Here is a 19,520-nt window from a genome sequence, read left to right as displayed (position 1 = left end):
AATCTCGTCACCTCTGGCATGCTAAACAAGGCTTATACTACTTGAGCAAATTACCCAGGTGAAGCATAACATGAAAGCAGGGATTAACACAGACTCTTTCATTTTGAGCCAAGACTCTTTGACTCAGAAGCTGGATACATCGTGCAACAGATTGTACTTTTTTGTGCATTTTGCACTGCTGTGTGGTGTGGTAAAAATGTGCTTAATAATCCAAGTGAAAAAAAAAACAGACCTAAAGATGAGAAAGAAGATGAGCACGGATTAAACAGCTATTTTTTTGTCAAGGCCGGTGTTGGAAAATGTATATAAGTTATCATGCTATTAACCTTTACTACCTTTTTGACATATATATCCCACATGTATTAAACTCTATTAATCCTTTTGACATATATATAAATCTCGCATGCATTAAACTATATTAATCTTTTTAATATGCGCACTACATTGAATCATTAGTCTCTTCAGAAACTGGTGGGCTAAAGGCTGTTTGCAGAACAGAATGACCGCGACTTGATAAGAGGAGGCCTGCAGCCGCGGAGAAGCAAGAAAAACAAGAAGACCTTGGCGATGGAGCGTCTACCAAAGAGACAACCCTACATGCAAATTATAAGCTTATTTGGTGTGATCCTGTGATGAATGTACCGCCCTATTATTGAATAAAAAGAGAGGAAGCGGAAGAGACGGCAGAGCTTTTTGGAGGCTGCTGTATTGGTCGTCTCTGATCGCTCTCCTTGCAACTTCTTCGTGTCATTCTTCTCTGGTTTATAAGTGTTGGAACGGCGTACAACTCTAACATTTTATTGGTCCTTCGAGCCGGATTTCCAAGACACCAAAGGACTCCAGCGGACGGGACGGATACCAGGAAATCCTTGGCCAAGGCTGACTCCTTAGTAGGGGTCAGAGACAGACCCCTTTGAGGACTGGGAGGCCGACCCGTCGGTTGGGATCTGGAGGTTGACGGAATCTTACGAGTGAGAGAAGGCACGGGGGTAAGTTGACTTCTGTTTAAAAGAAATGGAATGAATGGTAACAAGAGGTTACAAGAGGTTACAAGAGGTAACAAGAGGTTACAAGAGGTAACAAGAGGTTACAAGAGGTAACAAGAGTAACAAGAGGTTACTTAAAGGAAACAAACCCTGGGTATTCTAGACTCTGGCAGGTAACAAAGACAGTTAAATTCCGTGGGGGGGCGGACCCCTCCCGTAAAGGGTTAAAATCCGCGGGGAGGACGGACTCCTCTGTCAGTGAAAAGGAACGTTCAATAGTAAAATAAGTGATTTAAAACTCATACAGGTGTATGAGAGTGCGCGCGGGTGTGAGTGTGTGGATGAGTGGGGGTGAAAGTCACTAGACGGACACTCCATACAAAACCTCACAGGGAAGGAAACAGTGACCCCTCGTGGACGCAGAGGCAAGGTATTTCCACCCCAAATGATTTGAGGTAGAAGTGAAATACACCACGAGAGGAATTTTGATACGCTGTCCTGTGAACAAATACCAGTGTTTTAGGATACCCCAGGTACGACACACTGGCCCAAATTTAGGTCAAAATGGGTAAGGGATCCAGTAAACCAGAACCGAAAGAAGAACTAAAATGTAAAGCCTGGAAGTATGTAGAGCAGATTAACAAAGCCTACGTCGAGCCGTTAGATAAATGGATAACAAAATACGGGTTTGATGGACAATTGAGAGTAAAAAGCCTAATTGAGTTACAGGGAGTCATAAAACATACATGTAAAAATAAGGAGAAGCAAATGAAGCGAGAAGGGGTTGAGGCTTTAATACAGTGGATAAAGATAGCAGGAAAGAGAGAAGAAGGGGAGAGGAAGATAAGACAGGCTAGAGAGAATGCAGCACGTGAGGAGGAAAGGGAGAGAGAGGATCAGGCAGTTAAAGTGATGGAAGTGGAGAAAACTATTCTGTTTCTCCGCAAAGAAGACCATGAAGAAACTGGAAGTAGGGGAAGTCAGAGGGAAGGGGTGCGTAGGAGTAGGGGAGGAGGGGGCAATGGGGGCCGCTAGTGCAGCCACCAGCGCTTCCCTCTGTGCCTGCAGCTCCTCCCCTGTATCTGGATATGGTATATGGCATATCCACGCCATGCACATAGACAAACTGATAAGAACTAAAAGGAAAAGACAAACCTATAAAAAAATTGACACCTTTTGGGAAAACACTATGCAGGATACAGACACATTTTACCATGGAGGCGGAGGTAGAGGGAGACAGGGAGGACGCAGGGGAAAAAGAAGAGGGGGTGTCCAAGGACGAGGGTGGAACACACAGGGCCAATGGAGAGCAGGCTGCTGGTCCTGTGGGAAGGCTGGGCACATAGCCAGAGACTGTCTAGCAGGGCCGGGAGATAACACGGCATGACTGGGGGAGAAGAATTAGTAGGGAGTAGTAGGGAGATCAGTAAATGGGGGTACAACAATAGTCACTGCTTCTAAACCAGTTTGGGTGAGAGACCCCAAAGGAACATCATATAAAACGTGTCCATCCTTTTTATCCCAGAATGCCCTGTTAATTTGCTGGGAAGAGACGGCTTACTTAAATTAGGTTTGGCACTCGTCTCCACTCCGTAACAGGTGTGGAGCTCATGCCCTCTGACAAACTGCATGTCACCATGTGGTATAAAAACTCTCCTTGGCCTGATCCAATATACGAAAAGAAATTGTCACGACTCACGCCAACAACCATAGTCATTCTTTATGTTTTCTCGGACGGGCAAGGTAACGTGGTGGCGGGGGTCACTTTACCTAGCAATGCTCCGGGTTGGTATCCACCGCACATCTCACTGTATAAAAACAGAGAGAGGAGTTGGAAGTCGTTGGGCACCATAGTTCAAGAAGGTGACAGCGCAACGGATTTGGGCAGACATGTGGGACAAATTAGAGCATAATTTGGAAATGGCTGTATTGGACAATACAGACCAAGACTGGAGTACATCCAGAAACCAGTGACATTTTCTGCTCACTGAAGAAGATGAATCAGAACTAGCACAAACCCCCCTGTCCATATGTACAAATCCCTCAATCATTGTGGTCACAAGGACCGTCTGATGTTGGACTGATAAAAGGAATTTTGCCGGTACAAGTCAGACCCAAAACAGAATATCGGCCTTGCATAAGACAATATCCGCTTAATCCTGACACACTAGAAGGCACACCAGTGATACGTGACTTACAGCAAGCAGGGGTTATTATAGAGAGAGATTATTCCCCCTGCAATACGCCTATATTCCCGGTGAAAAAGCAAGCTCCCTCGGTGGGATGGAGAATGGAGCAGGATCTGCAGGCAGTAAATGCTGCAGTAGTACAGCGAGCTCCGTGTGTGCCTGACCCACACACATTACTAAATTCCTTAAGACCAGATGCGCGAATATTTACTGTGGTCGACATTAGCAATGCCTTTTTCTCCATTCCCATAGACCCAGACAGCCAATTTTGGTTCGCTTTTACATTTAAGGGGAAACGATACACCTATACTAGGCTTCCCCAGGGCTATTGCGAAAGCCCTACTATATATTCCCAAGCCATGCATGCCAGCATGTCCAAATTTCAACCACCGGGGGGAAGTCAGATTCTACTTTACGTTGATGATATATTAGTGGCTTCTCCGAGTCTAGATGCATGTAAAAACGACACTGTGGCCCTCTTAAATCACCTAGCTAAAGAGGGGCACAAAGTTAGTAAAAACTAATTGCAATTGTGGAATCCACAAGTCAAATACCTGGGTCACCACCTCAGTGCAGGCGGCAGAACTATTCTAGAAGAACGGAAAACAGCGGTCCTACAGGCGCCAAAACCAATTAATAAAAAACAAATGATGTCATTCTTAGGATTAACTAATTATTGTAGAAGTTGGGTACCAAATTACGCTGAGATTACTTCCCCACTCACGGCTTTAATTTACACTGAAGACCTGAAAATGACATCACCGCTAAATTGGACGTCAGAAGCAGAAAAAACTTTTTGTGATATTAAACAGGCGCTGACCTCCAATTTAGCTCTAGCCTTGCCAAATTATAGTAAACCGTTTATACAAATGGTGGACTGCAAAGACAAATATATGACTTCTGTCCTAGGCCGACAACATGGAGACAACCTGAGGCCGATAGCTTATTTTTCATCCAAATTAGATAATGTAGCCCGCGCATTGCCACACTGTGTGAGGGCGGTGATAGCGGCGTCGATGGCAGTAGAAGCAAGTGCCGGAATAGTTTTATTCCACCCATTGACCCTTAAGGTCCCACATGCAGTGGCTGCTTTACTACTGCAAACCAATATGATCTTTTTATCACCTGCAAGGCACCTCTCCTGCATGGCCACGTTGCTGTCACAGCCACATCTCACTATCGAACGATGCACCACATTTAACCCAGCCACATTGTTAACTTTACCCGATGACGGAGAATAACACGAACACACAGCTAAATCTAGATTAGATTTAAGTGACCAACCTTGCCTCAGGGTGAGGTAATATTCATCGATGGCTCTTCAAAGAAAAATTATTTGGGAAAAACATAAACGGGCTACGCCATGGTGACAGCAGTGATTAAAGCTGACAACTAACCATCGACTTTTTCAGCGCAAGCAGCCAAAATAATTGCTCTAACTGAGGCTTGTAAATTAATGAAAGGGAAAGATGTTACTATATATACTGATAGCCAATATACATTTGCTCAGTACTGGCGGAATAGGGGAATGGTTACATCTACAGGAAAATACAAGTGCAGGACAGGAGTTCTGATGAGACACTCCAGCCTCTGTGTGTGTGTGTGTGTGTGTGTGTGTGTGTGTGTGTGTGTGTGTGTGTGTGTGGGTATGTGCGTCTACACGCATTGGCAGACCTTATCTCTCTGGTATGTGTGTGTGTGTGTGTGTGTGTGTGTGTGGGGCCTATCTCTCTCTCTCTCTCGTTTTGTTTTGGAACTCTTAGCAATAGATTTTACCGTCTGGGCATCAGCACAGCGATTTACAACGGGTCTCCACCTTATTCAGATTTAAAGGGAATATGGGAAATATTTTGAATTTACATTTTGTGTATTTTGTTTGTTTGTTTTCTTTTCTTTCTGAGAGTTTTAAAATTAAGTTTGAAAAGCTGGGGAAAATATATACATTACATCTAAACTGTGCAATTTTAAATGAATATTGTACCGTTGTATGTACACTTTGGGTTTTTTTTTCTGGGTTTTGTTTTGTTTTATTTTATTTAAGAAGGGAGATTTCCCAACGGCTGCACTGTTTGCCTCTGTTACTGTGTCTTTGAATAAGGTCCATCACACCTACACTGACCTACACTGACACTCACGCTGAATACGAAGACATAACACACTGATACGCATCCCTCTGACAAGTGAATTTTTTTCTTTTCTCATTGTTGATTCTAGTGCAGCCATGTAAAAAAGAACAGTGGAAGACATAAAAAAAAAAAAAAAAAAAAGCCTTCACATTTATATTGTACTGTGGATTTTATTTCATTTCATTGTGTTGCCCCAGCCAATGACCGATATGATGCTGTATTGTTTTTTATTTAAATGGTAGCATTGGGATGACTACATTATTCTGGTTATAACTTGCGCTGTGCACTTTTTGTTTCCTTGAACCCAGACCGAGAGCATTTAGAGAATAATTATTATTATTGTTATTTACAGCAATAGGGTTATTGTCTCAGTTTTGGTTTGGATTTCAGTTGCATTTTTGCTGTTACATTTCCGTTATATTTCTGGGTCACATTATTAGTGGAAAATGACAAGGACCTGTCATCCAAACTCCTCACATCCATTACTGTAAAACAGTTGTTGTTATTTATTGCCTTTTGAGTATTGAGTATTTCTTCCAAGGTTCAGCAAGCCTTTAACTGCCCTCACTCATTATAAATCGATGTCTTCTCAGGTGCTGTGGAACCCTGATGCAGAGCAGGCCCTCTTAGCTTTAAACAGACTCCCCACCCACATTAGGCCTCCAAAATTGTGACCGTATCACCTCTGTTCTCCTTCACTATGTCCTGTAGCTGATTTTTCATGCATTCTTTTTTTATTTATTTTTGGGAGGTGGAAATTTTTGTGTAAAGACGAATCGGGTGCGTAACGGATGTTGGATGTTACTGCTGTAGTAGTCTTGTATTTTCAGCATGACTGAGGATGTGTTTCTACGCGGGTTTTTGATGCAATTTGGATGTTACCTTATCGACAACTGTTAATTTCATTTTTTATTATTTACAATTTTTTAAGAGAAAAAAAAAATGCTTGATGTGGTAAAAACAACAATTGGCTTCTTTAAGTGGAGCAAGCAGCTATTGTCACTCAACAAGATTGCGTGCTTTTGGGGCCATGACCATTATTACAGGTAAAACCAGCGGTTATAACTCAACCAGATTGTCGTTGCAGAAGTTGGGATCAAGTTTGGGATCAGGTTGTTTGATCGATTGCCCACAAACACCACTGGGTTGTGAGTCTTAGTAACCCTTTTATTACCAGTGTCCATATATCCATGACCATTATTACAGGTAAAACCAGCGGTTATAACTCAACCAGATTGTCGTTGCAGAAGTTGGGATCAAGTTTGGGATCAGGTTGTTTGATCGATTGCCCACAAACACCACTGGGTTGTGTGTCTTAGTAACCCTTTTATTACCAGTGTCCATATATCCAACAACAATAAGTAACCTATTATTCAAAATAGACAGCCTGGTGCCTGCAGACTGGCACCAGACGAAGCGGTCAACCCCGCCCTGGGAGAAGCTAACAGATCCAACTTACATAGATGCAATTGGGGTTCCCAGGGGGGTGCCTGACGAATATAAAATAGCAAATCAAATAGCAGCGGGATTAGAATCAACCTTGTGTTGGTGGTGTACGATTAATAAGAACGTAGACAGGATCAACTACATCCATTACAATGTTCAGAAATTAGGAAATTGGACACATGTCGGTTTTGAGGCCGTGCATGGACAATTATCCGCCACTTCCCTAATGGCTTTTCAGAACAGAATAGCGCTTGATATGCTCTTGGCTGAGAAAAATGGGGTTTTGCGCCGTGTTTGGAGAGCAATGCTGCTCGTTCATACCAAACAACACAGCTGCAGGAGGCAGTCTGACATTGGCCATTGACGGCCTGCGCACCCTCAACCGGAAGATGAAGGAGCATTCAGGGGTGGAAACTACGATGTGGGATTCCTGGATGAATGTATTCGGGAAATACAAAGCCCTAGTTCAATCTGTTTTAACATCTATGGCTGTATTGGCAGCAATTCTGACCTTGTGTGGATGTTGTTGTATTCCTTGTCTGCGCAGTCTTGTGAACCGTCTCATCACTACGGCCTTATCACCCAGGGAGGTTGATCCCACACAGTTATACCCGCTCTTGGAAAATAAAATCCACGATGAGGGCTTTGAGATGTCCATGGAGCCCAGTGACTTACAGTTGAGCCAACTGTTCTGAGAATCTATCTTCGAGAATTGAAGCAACATCCCTTTGAGTGTAAATGTATTGCTCAGTTTATGAACTAATAGTCGAAAATCCTACCGGAAGAGGTTATTAGGGAAGTACTATAGAAAAAAAAAAAAAAAAAAAAAGTTCAATATATGATAAACAGGGGGAAATATTGGGGGACATATGCTTGACTCATTATGTTTTAAATGTATTTTTTGTTGTTTTAATTCTGAATTTCCTGAATTTATCAGGCTTTTTTGTTGTTTTAATTCTGTATTTCCTGAATTTATCAGGCTTTTTGTTGTTTTAATACTGAACTTCCTATATTTATCAGGCAAGGTGCTGTTTGGATAAGGCTGGAAACGACGTTCGGAAATATGGTGACTTATGGTGATAGGATGGTAGAATATGGATCTCTCAGCAGACTTGAATCTGCTGATTCAAAGAAAAAAAAAAAAAAAAAAAAAGGAGCAGCGTTTTGAATCGGCAGGGTAGCATTTATTCTGTCCTCTCCTGAACAGCGACACCACGTTTTTGTTCTCTTGAATGCTTGGTTGGTTGCATTGTGGTTTCGATTCGGTGCGTCATGTGGCCTGTTCTCAGCACCGTACTACAGTCCCTATGTGGTCCAGAACGGCATTATCACTCTGTGTGATACTCACGATGTTTTCCTATTATTTTTGTTATTCTATACTCACGATTTTTTCTATTATTATTATTATTGTTGTTATTATTAAGAAAAAAAAAAAAAGATATATGTATATATATCACTATACTCACGATTTTTTCTATTATTATTGTTGTTATTATTAAGAAAAAAAAAAAAAAAAGAATTAGAAAAAGGTTTGCTACATGATAAACAGGGGGGAAATGTTGGAAAATGTATATAAGTTATCATGCTATTAACCTTTACTACCTTTTTGACATATATATCCCACATGTATTAAACTCTATTAATCCTTTTGACATATATATATATCTCGCATGCATTAAACTATATTAATCTTTTTAATATGCGCACTACATTGAATCATTAGTCTCTTCAGAAACTGGTGGGCTAAAGGCTGTTTACAGAACAGAATGACCGCGACTTGATAAGAGGAGGCCTGCAGCCGCGGAGAAGCAAGAAAAACAAGAAGACCTTGGCGATGGAGCGTCTACCAAAGAGACAACCCTACATGCAAATTATAAGCTTATTTGGTGTGATCCTGTGATGAATGTACCGCCCTATTATTGAATAAAAAGAGAGGAAGCGGAAGAGACGGCAGAGCTTTTTGGAGGCTGCTGTATTGGTCGTCTCTGATCGCTCTCCTTGCAAGTAAAAGAACTCAACTTCTTCGTGTCATTCTTCTCTGGTTTATAAGTGTTGGAACGGCGTACAACTCTAACAGCCGGTTAGCTCAGCTGGTTAGAGCGGGGTGCTAATAACGCCAAGGTCGTGGGTTCGATCTCTGTACTGGCCACGATTTGATTTTGGACCCCTGTACTCAGCTTGCCTTGTTGACAGGTCTTATGCAAACTGATTTGGATACATTCATCAACAGGTTGGGCTTTTTTGTGTGTGTAGCTCTACTGTGCTGTGCTGTGTGGTAAAAATTGGCTCAATTAAATAAATATGACCAATATGCAGAACGCCTACTTAAAAGAAAGTGACAAGTAATTCAGGCAAAACTATATGCAAGGACTAATCGGATGCTTTCGTTCCGTACCAAGTTTCTTGGATACAGAAGATGTCAATCATTTGTCCCTGACCGTCAAAGTCTTTAAACCAGCAAGGCCGTGGTGCTATTAACGCCAAAATAGTTTTTATCGACCCACTTACCCAGGTATAGTTGCCTGGTATTGTTGAGAGGTCTTACGCATGAAAATCAATGCAACTGATATTTCTGATTGATGGATTTGCTTGTGTCAAGCCCATTTTCATCGTACAGATGACATGCTTTTGGTTTTTGGCCAGTCGAACAAGGCAGAGGTGACGCTTTTTGATATTTGACACTATCAAGTAGAAAACCTTACAGGAAATTTGACTGAGGGCACATTATGAGGATATTGACAGTAGGGTTTTAGATCCGTAAGACAAATAGATTGAACATGCTTCATTTCTAATGTTAGTTACAGTGACTGAGGCAATTAGGCTTATTAAGTAGATACTAGCTAATGTAGTTAGTTGTGGTGTTAAGTAGCAGGCTAACGTATATTGCCCGGCTAGCTCAGTCGGTAGAGCATGAGACTCTTAATCTCAGGGTCATGGGTTCGAGCCCCACGTTGGGCGAACCTTTTTGGTGAAAAGATCCAATTATGGATGACATCAACAGAAAAACATTTGAATACATTTAGCAACAGATTGTACTTTAGCTAATGTAGTGTGCTGTCTGATAAAAATGTGCTCAATTGAAGAAAAATAATCCAAGTGAAAAAAAGAAGCATGGAAAAAACTGGAATCAATCTCGTCACCTCTGGCATGCTAAACAAGGTTTATACTACTTGAGCAAATTACCCAGGTGAAGCGGAACATGAAAGCAGGGATTAACACAGACTCTTTCATTTTGAGCCAAGACTCTTTGACACAGAAGCTGGATACATCGTGCAACAGATTGTACTTTTTTGTGCATTTTGCACTGCTGTGTGGTGTGGTAAAAATGTGCTTAATAATCCAAGTGAAAAAAAAAAAAGACCTAAAGGTGAGAAAGAAGATGTGCACGGATTAAACAGCTTTTTTTTTTTGTCAAGGCCGGTTAGCTCAGCTGGTTAGAGCGTGGTGCTAATAACGCCAAGGTCGCGGGTTCGATCCCCGTACTGCCCACGGTTTGATTTTGGTCCCCTGTACTCAGGTTGCCTTGTTGACAGGTCTTATGCAAACTGATTTGGATACATTCATCAACAGGTTGGGCTTTTTTGTGTGTGTAGCTCTACTGTGTTGTGCTGTGTGGTAAAAATTGGCTCAATTAAATAAATATGACCAATATGGAGAATGCGGGCATCGATCCCGCTACCTCTCGCATGCTAAGCGAGCGCTCTACCATTTGAGCTAATTCCCCTACTTAAAAGAAAGAGACAAGAAATTCAGGCAAAACTATATGCAAGGACTAATCGGATGCTTTCGTTCCGTACCAAGTTTCTTGGATACAGAAGATGTCAATCATTTGTCCCTGACCGTCAAAGTCTTTAAACCAGCAAGGCCGTGGTGCTATTAACACCAAAATAGTTTTTATCGACCCACTTACCCAGGTATAGTTGCCTGGTATTGTTGAGAGGTCTTACGCATGAAAATCAATGCAACTGATATTTCTGATTGATGGATTTGCTTGTGTCAAGCCCATTTTCATCGTACAGATGACATGCTTTTGGTTTTTGGCCTGTCGAACAAGGCAGAGGTGACGCTTTTTGATATTTGACACTATCAAGTAGAAATCCTTACAGGAAATTTGACTGAGGGCACATTATGAGGATATTGACAGTAGGGTTTTAGATCCGTAAGACAAATAGATTGAACATGCTTCATTTCTAATGTTAGTTACAGTGACTGAGGCAATTAGGCTTATTAAGTAGATACTAGCTAATGTAGTTAGTTGTGGTGTTAAGTATATTGCCTGGCTAGCTCAGTCGGTAGAGCATGAGACTCTTAATCTCAGGGTCGTGGGTTCGAGCCCCACGTTGGGCGAACCTTTTTGGTGAAAAGATCCAATTATGGATGACATCAACAGAAAAACATTTGAATACATTTAGCAACTGATTGTACTTTAGCTAATGTAGAGTGCTCTCTGATAAAAATGTGCTCAATTGTTGACAGGTCTTATGCAAACTGATTTGGATACATTCATCAACAGGTTAGGCTTTTTCGTGTGTGTAGCTCTACTGTGCTGTGCTGTGTGGTAAAAAATGGCTCAATTAAAGAAATATGACCAATATGGAGAATGCGGGCATCAATCCCGCTACCTCTCGCATGCTAAGCGAGCGCTCTACCATTTGAGCTAATTCCCCTACTTAAAAGAAAGAGACAAGAAATTCAGGCAAAACTATATGCAAGGACTAATCGGATGCTTTCGTTCCGTACCAAGATTCTTGGATACAGAAGATGTCAATCATTTGTCCCTGACCGTCAAAGTCTTTAAACCTGCAAGGCCGTGGTGCTATTAATGCCAAAAATAGTTTTTATCGACCCACTTACCCAGGTATAGTTGCCTGGTATTGTTGAGAGGTCTTAGGCATGGGAATCAATGCAACTGATATTTCTGATTGATGGATTTGCTTGTGTCAAGCCCATTTTCATCATACAGATGACATGCTTTTGGTTTTTGGCCTGTCGAACAAGGCAGAGGTGACGCTTTTTGATATTTGACACTATCAAGTAGAAAACCTTACAGGAAATTTGACTGAGGGCACATTATGAGGATATTGACAGTAGGGTTTTAGATCCGTAAGACAAATAGATTGAACATGCTTCATTTCTAATGTTAGTTACAGTGACTCAGGCAAATAGGCTTATTAAGTAGATACTATCTAATGTAGTTAGTTGTGGTGTTAAGTAGCAGGCTAGCGTATATTGCCCGGCTAGCTCAGTCGGTAGAGCATGAGACTCTTAATCTCAGGGTCGTGGGTTCGAGCCCCACGTTGGGCGAACCTTTTTGGTGAAAAGATCCAATTATGGATGACATCAACAGAAAAACATTTGAATACACTTAGCAACAGATTGTACTTTAGCTAATGTAGTGTGCTGTCTGATAAAAATGTGCTCAATTGAAGAAAAATAATCCAAGTAAAAAAAAAAGAAGCATGGAAAAAACTGGAATCAATCTCGTCACCTCTGGCATGCTAAACAAGGCTTATACTACTTGAGCAAATTAACCAGGTGAAGCGTAATATGAAAGCAGGGATTAACACAGACTCTTTCATTTTGAGCTAAGACTCTTTGACACAGAAGCTGGATACATCGTGCAACAGATTGTACTTTTTTGTGCATTTTGCACTGCTGTGTGGTGTGGTAAAAATGTGCTTAATAATCCAAGTGAAAAAAAAAACAGAACTAAAGGTGAGAAAGAAGATGTGCACAGATTAAACAGCTGTTTTTGTCAAGGCCGGTTAGCTCAGCTGGTTAGAGCGTGGTGCTGATAACGCCAAGGTTGCGGGTTCGATCCCCGTACTGGCCACGATTTGATTTTGGTCCCCTGTACTCAGGTTGCCTTGTTGACAGGTCTTATGCAAACTGATTTGGATACATTCATCAACAGGTTGGGCTTTTTTGTGTGTGTAGCTCTACTGTGCTGTGCTGTGTGGTAAAAATTGGCTCAATTAAATAAATATGACCAATATGCAGAATGCGGGCATCGATCCCGCTACCTCTCGAATGCTAAGCGAGCGCTCTACCATTTGAGCTAATTCCCCTACTTAGAAGAAAGAGACAAGAAATTCAGGCAAAACTATATGCAAGGACTAATCGGATGCTTTCGTTCCGTACCAAGTTTCTTGGATACAGAAGATGTCAATCATTTGTCCCTGACCGTCAAAGTCTTTAAACCTGCAAGGCCGTGGTGCTATTAATGCCAAAAATAGTTTTTATCGACCCACTTACCCAGGTATAGTTGCCTGGTATTGTTGAGAGGTCTTAGGCATGGGAATCAATGCAACTGATATTTCTGATTGATGGATTTGCTTGTGTCAAGCCCATTTTCATCATACAGATGACATGCTTTTGGTTTTTGGCCTGTCGAACAAGGCAGAGGTGACGCTTTTTGATATTTGACACTATCAAGTAGAAAACCTTACAGGAAATTTGACTGAGGGCACATTATGAGGATATTGACAGTAGGGTTTTAGATCCGTAAGACAAATAGATTGAACATGCTTCATTTCTAATATTAGTTACAGTGACTCAGGCAAATAGGCTTATTAAGTAGATACTAGCTAATGTAGTTAGTTGGCTAGCTCAGTCGGTAGAGCATGAGACTGTTAATCGCAGGGTCGTGGGTTCGAGCCCCACGTTGGGCGAACCTTTTAGGTGAAAAGATCCAATTATGGATGACATCAACAGAAAAACATTTGAATACATTTAGCAACAGATTGTACTTTAGCTAATGTAGTGTGCTGTCTGATAAAAATGTGCTCAATTGAAGAAAAATAATCCAAGTGAAAAAAAGAAGCATGGAAAAAACTGGAATCAATCTCGTTACTTCTGGCATGCTAAAAAAGGTTTATACTACTTGAGCAAATTACCCAGGTGAAGCGTAACATGAAAGCAGGGATTAACACAGACTGTTTCATTTTGAGCCAAGACTCCTTGACACAGAAGCTGGATACATCGTGCAACAGATTGTACTTTTTTGTGCATTTTGCACTGCTGTGTGGTGTGGTAAAAATGTGCTTAATAATCCAAGTGAAAAAAAAAACAGACCTAAAGATGAGAAAGAAGATGAGCACGGATTAAAAAGCTTTTTTTTTTTGTCAAGGCTGGTTAGCTCAGCTGGTTAGAGCGTGGTGCTAATAACGCCAAAGTCGTGGGTTCGATCCCCGTACTGGCTACGATTTGATTTTGGACCCCTGTACTCAGGTTGCCTTGTTGACAGGTCTTATGCAAACTGATTTGGATACATTCATCAACAGGTTGGGCTTTTTTGTGTGTGTAGCTCTACTGTGCTGTGCTGTGTGGTAAAAATTGGCTCAATTAAATAAATATGACCAATATGCAGAATGCGGGCATCGATACCGCTACCTCTCGAATGCTAAGCGAGCGCTCTACCATTTGAGCTAATTCCCCTACTTAGAAGAAAGAGACAAGAAATTCAGGCAAAACTATATGCAAGGACTAATCGGATGCTTTCGTTCCGTACCAAGTTTCTTGGATACAGAAGATGTCAATCATTTGTCCCTGACCGTCAAAGTCTTTAAACCTGCAAGGCCGTGGTGCTATTAATGCCAAAAATAGTTTTTATCGACCCACTTACCCAGGTATAGTTGCCTGGTATTGTTGAGAGGTCTTAGGCATGGGAATCAATGCAACTGATATTTCTGATTGATGGATTTGCTTGTGTCAAGCCCATTTTCATCATACAGATGACATGCTTTTGGTTTTTTGGCCTGTCGAACAAGGCAGAGGTGACGCTTTTTGATATTTGACACTATCAAGTAGAAAACCTTACAGGAAATTTGACTGAGGGCACATTATGAGGATATTGACAGTAGGGTTTTAGATCCGTAAGACAAATAGATTGAACATGCTTCATTTCTAATATTAGTTACAGTGACTCAGGCAAATAGGCTTATTAAGTAGATACTAGCTAATGTAGTTAGTTGGCTAGCTCAGTCGGTAGAGCATGAGACTGTTAATCGCAGGGTCGTGGGTTCGAGCCCCACGTTGGGCGAACCTTTTAGGTGAAAAGATCCAATTATGGATGACATCAACAGAAAAACATTTGAATACATTAGCAACAGATTGTACTTTAGCTAATGTAGTGTGCTGTCTGATAAAAATGTGCTCAATTGAAGAAAAATAATCCAAGTGAAAAAAAGAAGCATGGAAAAAACTGGAATCAATCTCGTTACTTCTGGCATGCTAAAAAAGGTTTATACTACTTGAGCAAATTACCCAGGTGAAGCGTAACATGAAAGCAGGGATTAACACAGACTGTTTCATTTGAGCCAAGACTCCTTGACACAGAAGCTGGGATACATCGTGCAACAGATTGTACTTTTTTGTGCATTTTGCACTGCTGTGTGGTGTGGTAAAATGTGCTTAATAATCCAAGTGAAAAAAAAAACAGACCTAAAGATGAGAAAGAAGATGAGCACGGATTAAAAAGCTTTTTTTTTTGTCAAGGCTGGTTAGCTCAGCTGGTTAGAGCGTGGTGCTAATAACGCCAAAGTCGTGGGTTCGATCCCCGTACTGGCTACGATTTGATTTTGGACCCCTGTACTCGGGTTGCCTTGTTGACAGGTCTTATTCAAACTGATTTGGATACATTCATCAACAGGTTGGGCTTTTTCGTGTGTGTAGCTCTACTGTGCTGTGCTGTGTGGTAAAAATTGGCTCAATTAATGAAATTTGACCAATATGGAGAATGCGGGCATCGATCCCGCTACCTCTCGCATGCTAAGCGAGCGCTCTACCAATTGAGCTAATTCCCCTACTTAAAAGAAAGAGACAAGAAATTCAGGCAAACCTATAGTCAAGGACTAATCGGATGCTTTCGTTCCGTACCAAGATTCTTGGATACAGAAGATGTCAATCATTTGTCCCTGACCGTCTAAGTCTTTAAACTAGCAAGGCTGTGGTGCTATTAACGCCAAAAATAGTTTTTATCGACCCACTTACCCAGGTATAGTTGCCTGGTATTGTTGAGAGGTCTTACGCATGGGAATCAATGCAACTGATATTTTTGATTGATGGATTGGCTTGTGTCAAGCCCATTTTCATCATACAGATGATATGCTTTTGGTTTTTTGGCCTGTCGAACAAGGCAGAGGTGACGCTTTTGATATTTGACACTATCAAGTAGAAAACCTTACAGGAAATTTGACTGAGGGCACATTATGAGGATATTGACAGTAGGGTCTTAGATCCGTAAGACAAATAGATTGAACATGCTTCATTTCTAATGTTAGTTACAGTGACTGAGGCAATTAGGCTTATTAAGTAGATACTAGCTAATGTAGTTAGTTGTGGTGTTAAGTAGCAGGCTTGCGTATAATGCCCGGCTAGCTCAGTCGGTAGAGCATGAGACTCTTAATCTCAGGGTCGTGGGTTCGAGCCCCACGTTGGGCGAACCTTTTTGGTGAAAAGATCCAATTATGGATGACATCAACAGAAAAACATTTGAATACATTTAGCAACAGATTGTACTTTAGCTAATGTAGTGTGCTGTCTGATAAAAATGTGCTCAATTGAAGAAAAATAATCCAAGTGAAAAAAAGAAGCATGGAAAAAACTGGAATCAATCTCGTCACCTCTGGCATGCTAAACAAGGCTTATACTACTTGAGCAAATTACCCAGGTGAAGCGTAACATGAAAGCAGGGATTAACACAGACTCTTTCATTTTGAGCCAAGACTCTTTGACACAGAAGCTGGATACATCGTGCAACAGATTGTACTTTTTTGTGCATTTTGCACTGCTGTGTGGTGTGGTAAAAATGTGCTTAATAATCCAAGTGAAAAAAAAAAACAGACCTAAAGATGAGAAAGAAGATGAGCACGGATTAAAAAGCTTTTTTATCAAGGCCGGTTAGCTCAGCTGGTTAGAGCGTGGTGCTAATAACGCCAAGGTCGCGGGTTCGATCCCCGTACTGGCCACAATTTTATTTTGGACCCCTGTACTCAGGTTGCCTTGTTGACAGGTCTTATGCAAACTGATTTGGATACATTCATCAACAGGTTGGGCTTTTTCGTGTGTGTAGCTCTACTGTGCTGTGCTGTGTGGTAAAAATTGGCTCAATTAAAGAAATATGACCAATATGAGAATGCGGGTCATCGATCCCGCTACCTCTCGCATGCTAAGCTAACGCTCTACCATTTGAGCTAATTCCCCTACTTAAAAGAAAGAGACAAGAAATTCAGGCAAAACTATAGGCAAGGACTAATCGGATGCTTTCGTTCCGTACCAAGATTCTTGGATACAGAAGATGTCAATCATTTGTCCCTGACCGTCAAAGTCTTTAAACCAGCAAGGCTGTGGTGCTATTAACGCCAAAAATATTTTTTATCGACCCACTTAGCCAGGTATAGTTGCCTGGAATTGTTGAGAGGTCTTACGCATGGGATCAATGCAACTGATATTTCTGATTGATGGATTTGCTTGTGTCAAGCCCATTTTCATCATACAGATGACATGCTTTTGGTTTTTGGCCTGTCGAACAAGGCAGAGGTGACGCTTTTTGATATTTGACACTATCAAGTAGAAAACCTTACAGGAAATTGACTGAGGGCACATTATGAGGATATTGACAGTAGGGTCTTAGGATCCGTAAGACAAATAGATTGAACATGCTTCATTTCTAATGTTAGTTACAGTCACTGAGGCAATTAGGCTTATTAAGTAGATACTAGCTAATGTAGTTAGTTGTGGTGTTAAGTAGCAGGCTTGCGTGTATTGCCTGGCTAGCTCAGTCGGTAGAGCATGAGACTCTTAATCTCAGGGTCGTGGGTTCGAGCCCCACGGTGGGCGAACCTTTTTGGTGAAAGATCCAATTATGGATGACATCAAAGAAAAACATTTGAATACATTTAGCAACAGATTGTACTTTAGCTAATGTAGTGTGCTGTCTGATAAAAATGAGCTCAATTGAAGAAAAATAATCCAAGTGAAAAAAAGAAGCATGGACAAAACTGGAATCAATCTCGTCACCTCTTGCATGCTAAACAAGGCTTATACTACTTAACATTACCCAGGTGAAGCGTAACATGAAAGCAGGAATTAACACAGACTCTTTCATTTTGAGCCAAGACTCTTTGACACAGAAGCTGGATACATCGTGCAACAGATTGTACTTTTTTGTGCATTTTGCACTGCTGTGTGGTGTGGTAAAAATGTTCTTAATAATCCAAGGGAAAAAAAAAAACAGACCTAAAGATGAGAAAGAAGATGAGCACGGATTAAAAAGCTTTTTTATCAAGGCCGGTTAGCTCAGCTGGTTAGAGCGTGGTGCTAATAACGCCAAGGTCGCGTGTTCGATCCCCGTACTGGCCAAAATTTATTTTGGACCCCTGTACTCAGGTTGCCTTGTTGACAGGTCTTATGCAAACTGATTTGGATACATTCATCAACAGGTTGGGCTTTTTCTTGTGTGTAGCTCTACTGTGCTGTGCTGTGTGGTAAAAATTGGCTCAATTAAGGAAATATGACCAATATGGAGAATGCGGGTATCGATCCCGCTACCTCTCGCATGCTAAGCGAGCGCTCTACCATTTGAGCTAATTCCCCTACTTAAAAGAAAGAGACAAGAAATTCAGGCAAAACTATAGGCAAGGACTAATCGGATGCTTTCGTTCCGTACCAAGATTCATGGATACAGAAGATGTCAATCATTTGTCCCTGACCGTCAAAGTCTTTAAACCAGCAAGGCCGTGGTGCTATTAACGGCAAAAATAGTTTTTATCGACCGACTTACCCAGGTATAGTTGCCTGGTATTGTTGAGAGGTCTTACGCATGGGAATCAATGCAACTGATATTTCTGATTGATGGATTTGCTTGTGTCAAGCCCATTTCATCATACAGATGACATGCTTTTGGTTTTTGGCCTGTCGAACAAGGCAGAGGTGACGCTTTTTGATATTTGACACTATCAAGTAGAAAACCTTACAGGAAATTTGACTGAGGGCACATTATGAGGATATTGACAGTAGGGTCTTAGATCCGTAAGACAAATAGATTGAACATGCTTCATTTCTAATGTTAATTACAGTGACTGAGGCAATTAGGCTTATTAAGTAGATACTAGCTAAAGTAGTTTGTTGTGGTTATAAGTAGCAGGCTTGCGTATAATGCCCGGCTAGCTCAGTCGGTAGAGCATGAGACTCTTAATCTCAGGGTCGTGGGTTCGAGCCCCACGTTGGGCGAACCTTTTTGGTGAAAAGATCCAATTATGGATGACATCAACAGAAAAACATTTGAATACATTTAGCAACAGATTGTACTTTAGCTAATGTAGTGTGCTGTCTGATAAAAAATGAGCTCAATTGAAGAAAAATAATCCAAGTGAAAAAAAGAAGCAATGGACAAAACTGGAATCAATCTCGTCACCTCTTGCATGCTAAACAAGGCTTATACTACTTAAATTACCCAGGTGAAGCCTAACATGAAAGCAGGGAATTAACACAGACTCTTTCATTTTGAGCCAAGACTCTTTGACACAGAAGTGGATACATGTGCAACAGATTGTACTTTTTTTGTGCATTTTGCACTGCTGTGTGGTGTGGTAAAAATGTGCTTAATAATCCAAGTGAAAAAAAAAAACAGACCTAAAGATGAGAAAGAAGATGAGCACGGATTAAAAAGCTTTTTTTTTTTTGTCAAGGCTGGTTAGCTCAGCTGGTTAGAGCGTGGTGCTAATAACGCCAAAGTCGTGGGTTCGATCCCCGTACTGGCTACGATTTGATTT

General features: G+C 41.2%; 17 non-coding genes across 17 annotated transcripts; 13 read left to right on the top strand and 4 right to left on the bottom strand.

Moving 5' to 3' along the window:
- The first annotated feature begins 9,632 nt into the window (after nt 1-9,632).
- Nucleotides 9,633-9,705, top strand: trnak-cuu (transfer RNA lysine (anticodon CUU)). The gene has a single exon. It is a non-coding gene; the product is annotated as a tRNA-Lys (tRNA).
- Nucleotides 9,706-10,162: 457 nt separating this feature from the next.
- On the top strand, nt 10,163-10,236 carry trnai-aau (transfer RNA isoleucine (anticodon AAU)). The gene has a single exon. It is a non-coding gene; the product is annotated as a tRNA-Ile (tRNA).
- Nucleotides 10,237-10,398: 162 nt separating this feature from the next.
- On the bottom strand, nt 10,399-10,471 carry trnaa-agc (transfer RNA alanine (anticodon AGC)). The gene has a single exon. It is a non-coding gene; the product is annotated as a tRNA-Ala (tRNA).
- A 550-nt stretch (nt 10,472-11,021) lies between these two features.
- Nucleotides 11,022-11,094, top strand: trnak-cuu (transfer RNA lysine (anticodon CUU)). Its single transcript has one exon. It is a non-coding gene; the product is annotated as a tRNA-Lys (tRNA).
- A 247-nt stretch (nt 11,095-11,341) lies between these two features.
- Nucleotides 11,342-11,414, bottom strand: trnaa-agc (transfer RNA alanine (anticodon AGC)). The gene has a single exon. It is a non-coding gene; the product is annotated as a tRNA-Ala (tRNA).
- Nucleotides 11,415-11,978: 564 nt separating this feature from the next.
- On the top strand, nt 11,979-12,051 carry trnak-cuu (transfer RNA lysine (anticodon CUU)). Its single transcript has one exon. It is a non-coding gene; the product is annotated as a tRNA-Lys (tRNA).
- Nucleotides 12,052-12,506: 455 nt separating this feature from the next.
- trnai-gau (transfer RNA isoleucine (anticodon GAU)) lies at nt 12,507-12,580 on the top strand. The gene has a single exon. It is a non-coding gene; the product is annotated as a tRNA-Ile (tRNA).
- Nucleotides 12,581-13,875: 1,295 nt separating this feature from the next.
- Nucleotides 13,876-13,949, top strand: trnai-aau (transfer RNA isoleucine (anticodon AAU)). Its single transcript has one exon. It is a non-coding gene; the product is annotated as a tRNA-Ile (tRNA).
- A 1,293-nt stretch (nt 13,950-15,242) lies between these two features.
- On the top strand, nt 15,243-15,316 carry trnai-aau (transfer RNA isoleucine (anticodon AAU)). Its single transcript has one exon. It is a non-coding gene; the product is annotated as a tRNA-Ile (tRNA).
- Nucleotides 15,317-15,478: 162 nt separating this feature from the next.
- Nucleotides 15,479-15,551, bottom strand: trnaa-agc (transfer RNA alanine (anticodon AGC)). Its single transcript has one exon. It is a non-coding gene; the product is annotated as a tRNA-Ala (tRNA).
- Nucleotides 15,552-16,115: 564 nt separating this feature from the next.
- trnak-cuu (transfer RNA lysine (anticodon CUU)) lies at nt 16,116-16,188 on the top strand. Its single transcript has one exon. It is a non-coding gene; the product is annotated as a tRNA-Lys (tRNA).
- Nucleotides 16,189-16,641: 453 nt separating this feature from the next.
- Nucleotides 16,642-16,715, top strand: trnai-aau (transfer RNA isoleucine (anticodon AAU)). The gene has a single exon. It is a non-coding gene; the product is annotated as a tRNA-Ile (tRNA).
- Nucleotides 16,716-17,513: 798 nt separating this feature from the next.
- trnak-cuu (transfer RNA lysine (anticodon CUU)) lies at nt 17,514-17,586 on the top strand. The gene has a single exon. It is a non-coding gene; the product is annotated as a tRNA-Lys (tRNA).
- Nucleotides 17,587-18,034: 448 nt separating this feature from the next.
- Nucleotides 18,035-18,108, top strand: trnai-aau (transfer RNA isoleucine (anticodon AAU)). The gene has a single exon. It is a non-coding gene; the product is annotated as a tRNA-Ile (tRNA).
- A 161-nt stretch (nt 18,109-18,269) lies between these two features.
- On the bottom strand, nt 18,270-18,342 carry trnaa-agc (transfer RNA alanine (anticodon AGC)). The gene has a single exon. It is a non-coding gene; the product is annotated as a tRNA-Ala (tRNA).
- Nucleotides 18,343-18,905: 563 nt separating this feature from the next.
- Nucleotides 18,906-18,978, top strand: trnak-cuu (transfer RNA lysine (anticodon CUU)). The gene has a single exon. It is a non-coding gene; the product is annotated as a tRNA-Lys (tRNA).
- Nucleotides 18,979-19,435: 457 nt separating this feature from the next.
- On the top strand, nt 19,436-19,509 carry trnai-aau (transfer RNA isoleucine (anticodon AAU)). The gene has a single exon. It is a non-coding gene; the product is annotated as a tRNA-Ile (tRNA).
- Nucleotides 19,510-19,520: the final 11 nt, after the last annotated feature.

Source organism: Denticeps clupeoides, chromosome 14, assembly GCF_900700375.1.
Source record: "Denticeps clupeoides chromosome 14, fDenClu1.1, whole genome shotgun sequence".
Taxonomy (NCBI): Eukaryota; Metazoa; Chordata; class Actinopteri; order Clupeiformes; family Denticipitidae; genus Denticeps; species Denticeps clupeoides.
Note: the sequence above shows the minus strand (reverse complement) of the source record. Positions and strands in the feature narration are given on the sequence as shown.